Source organism: Gavialis gangeticus, unplaced genomic scaffold (genome assembly GCF_001723915.1).
Source record: "Gavialis gangeticus isolate Ggan-Ray unplaced genomic scaffold, GavGan_comp1, whole genome shotgun sequence".
Classification (NCBI taxonomy): Eukaryota; Metazoa; Chordata; order Crocodylia; family Gavialidae; genus Gavialis; species Gavialis gangeticus.
In genome coordinates this window covers 48026575-48030055 of record NW_017728994.1, presented here as the reverse complement: position 1 = coordinate 48030055, position 3481 = coordinate 48026575, and the positions used below count along the sequence as shown (strand labels likewise).

The following is a 3481-nucleotide window of genomic DNA, read 5'->3' as shown; positions in this document are numbered from 1 at the left end:
CAAGGGGGGGCCCCCTCTCCCCCCCCCCCCCCCCATACCCCTTCTCCCCACAGACTTACCAGCCAGATGCTGCTCTCCAAGCTGCCCGGCTGCATTCCCGGCCATGTGCATGAGTGTGGCTGCACACATGCATGCAGCATTTATCAGTGATATTATCAGCTGCATCGGCCAAAAATACTGATTGCCAATAATGTCAATTTTCCTTTTATCGGTGCCAATCCGATAGGGACCGATGTATCGGTGCACTCCTAGTTCTGACATTCCTGACTAGATCATTCTGGCTTCATTATTCTGATGATATTGCTGCTTCCTTCTTCCTCACTGCTTAATTGAATTTTTTCCCATTTATAGTACTGTGAAGAAATGACTACTTGAAAGTATTTGTGTTTTATATTGGTAATTTGCATTTGATCCTTGTATTCCCGTGCCTGTAGAAGGACTGATTTTTAAAGATTAATGGCCATATGAAAACCTAGGCTAATTCAAATTACTTCTGTTCCAGAATGTCAATCTTTATAATAGACCATTTGCATCTGTGGGAACTAATTTTATGGCATCCAAATGACAACGCTTAGCACTTATCGCTGCCTTCTCAGTGAAGAAACCTCTCGCTATTTGTGACAGAAAGCTGTTTCTCTTTAAAAAGGAATTCACTTTGATCACAGTTTGGATAATCCATTTTGCCCGCTTAACTCACTAGACAGAAGGAGCAGTAGCCACAATCACAGCTTCCTGCCCTATCTTGGAAGAAAGCTCGTCCATGTAGTGAACCATGTAGCAACTACCACGCTAAGGGGTAGGCAGTCAAGGCCTTGTTTGACAAAAGGAGGAAGCTTGAGCGTGTACTTGTTGCTGCTGTTCTTGAAATGTGTTGCATGGCCTATGACTTTCCACACCTGCCATTACCCCTCTTTTGATTTTCTACTACTTTGCCCCCTTTCCCCTTCCTTGGATCAGCCCATTTTTTTTCTGGAGGAGGGCTGAGTATAATCCTGGTCCTGGCATGTAATATGCTTTCAGTGCATTGCTGTCCATCCTCTCTCAAACCACTTAGCAAGTTCTGCCGGCACCCTGGCATGTACTATAGGATGACACTTGCTGAGTGCCAGCCTGATCTGTGGGCTGTTCAGTTTTCTGCACGAGGGTAATTGGTGCTGCTTGTTTTGGGGGTGATGGTATGTTGACCATTCCTCTACATTTCCTATTTATTTTGCTTTATTTCCTATTTTGTTGGTCCTGTTTTTTGCCTTGGATTCTTTCCAGTCACTTTTGATCCTGCTGATGGAAGAGCCATGGTACCAAAATCACTCTGGAGATGCATCACCCTCCCACTCTTGAAGGCAAAGAACAAAGCTTGTTCCACAGCACAGTTGGATGCTTTCTCCTTTAACAAAATCGCTATCTCCTTTTTTCCCTCCTTCCCCAGCTCCTTCCATGTCTATGTGACTAATAAATCCTCTGTCTTAATCTCCCTTGTCGTATGGGATGAATCTCTTTCAAGTGGTTCTTGTGACATGGGCTTGCAGAATCTCTCAATGGATTCAAAAGGTAGGATTTATATTACAATGAAAAGGAAACGTGGCAACAAACAATCACTTCTAACCCTATGAGCTTTGTCAGTCATGTTGGCAATTTCTCTGCAGTCTTCCTCATTGCTCTGGTCTTCACCCATATTCTGTGCTATTAGGAGAAAAGCACAGGAGCGTGTGAACATGGGCAGTTAAATCCTTTAATCCAAAGAGGCTGGCAAATAGCAAACCTAACCAAATATTCTCTAGGCATCCGATACTACGTAAAGCTTACCTTTTTTGCAGCAGTGCCAGACTACAACACACCTAAGCCAACAGGACCTTTGGCACTTTGTTCTGCAGGCAGCAAATAAATCAATACATTTTGTTGATGCTAAACTCAAACTTTCTAGCACTGGTCTGCACCAGGGGTTTCAGCTTCTTGCCTCTGGCCTGTGATTTATGTTAACGCAGCCTAAGAATCACCTTAGCAAGCTGAGATTACACCCCCGTGGACTCTCCTCCTGCATTTCTTCAGTGTTGAGTAAGTGAAGTCTGCATCCCATCCATTTGCCTTGAGCATAGATTAATCTTGCCAGCTGGGAGAGATCTGCAAACACTGCTCCCAGGAAGCTGTAAAGTATTGATTGCATTGTTTATTTTTTTTAAGGTCTTGAGCATGTACAACTTCCACTGATTTCAATAAGAGTGGCAGGTTCTCTGCACCTGCTCTCAAACAGCACATGGCACTTAACAGGATCAGGCCATTTCTAAGCAATTTTGAAATTGCTTAGAAATTCAAACAGACAACCAGTGTACTGTACATGTATGTGCAGCATACGAGCTACCTGCTTGAACCTCTAGTTTTAAACATACTCATTTTGCTTTGTTGGGTTCTTGCTGAAGAGCAAAATAAATGTTTGCTTTTTCCTGTCATTTTCTACCTCTTTCTTAATTTATAATCATAAATGACCAGTGGATGAATTCAGCGCAGTGGGAGAAGCAAATTGCTGTTCAACATTAGTTTGACCTTTATCCTCTTGGGGAGATTCCTACAGTTACATAAACTCTGCCTAATAGGTTGAGAAATAATTTTGGTCTTCTGACTTTTTTGCTAATTGCCATAAATTTGGGTTTCATCACCACTGGTGGAATTCATTGTCTTGAGACATGTAACTCGAGAGGTAACTGAAGTCCAGGGATTGGACCCTGGACTTGAGAAAAGCAGACTTTGACTCCCTCAGGGAACTGATGAGCAGGATCCCCTGGGAGGCCATGCTGAGGGGGAGACGAGTCCAGGAGAATTGGTTGTATTTTAAAGAAACCTTACTGCGTGCACAGAAACGAACTATCACAGCATTCAGGAAGACTAGAAAATATGGCAGACCAGCTTATCTTAGTGGGGAATTCTTCAGTGAGCTAAAACACAAAAAAAAGGGAGCTTAGAAAAAGTGGATACTTGAATGAATGACTAAGGAGTATAAGAGCATTGCTGGGGCATGCAGGGATGAAGTCAGGAAAGCCAAAGTGCAATTGGAGTTGCAGCTAGCAAGGGATGTGAAGGGGAACAAGAAGGGTTTCTACAAGTACGTTAGCAACAGGGGAAGGTCAGGGAAGTGTGGGTCCCTGCCTGAATGGGGGAGGCAACCTAGTGACAGGATGCAGAAAAGGCTGAAGTGCTCAGTGCCTTTTTCATCTCAGTCTGGGCAGCACAGTATGGGGAGGAGGGGAGCAGCCAACAGTGGGGCAAGAACAGGTTGGGGACTACTTAGAAAAGCTGGACATGGGGCTGGACAGGATGCACCCAAGGGTGTTGAGGGAGTTGGCTGATGTGATTGCAGAGCCACAGGCCATCATCTTTGAAAACTTGTGGTGATTGGGAAAGGTCTCAGACAACTGGAAAAGGGCAAACATAGTGGCCATCTTTAAACAAAGGGAAAAAGGAAGATCCAGGAGACTACAAACTAGTCAGC

The 3481-nt window shown here is 44.1% G+C and overlaps 1 long non-coding RNA gene across 1 annotated transcript; it reads right to left on the bottom strand.

Moving 5' to 3' along the window:
• Nucleotides 1-341: 341 nt before the first annotated feature.
• On the bottom strand, nt 342-2159 carry LOC109287578. Its single transcript, XR_002094897.1, has 2 exons — nt 1804-2159; nt 342-1680 (listed from the first exon to the last, which is right to left on the bottom strand). It is a non-coding gene; the product is annotated as an uncharacterized LOC109287578 (long non-coding RNA).
• Between the last annotated feature and the right edge of the window lie 1322 nt (nt 2160-3481).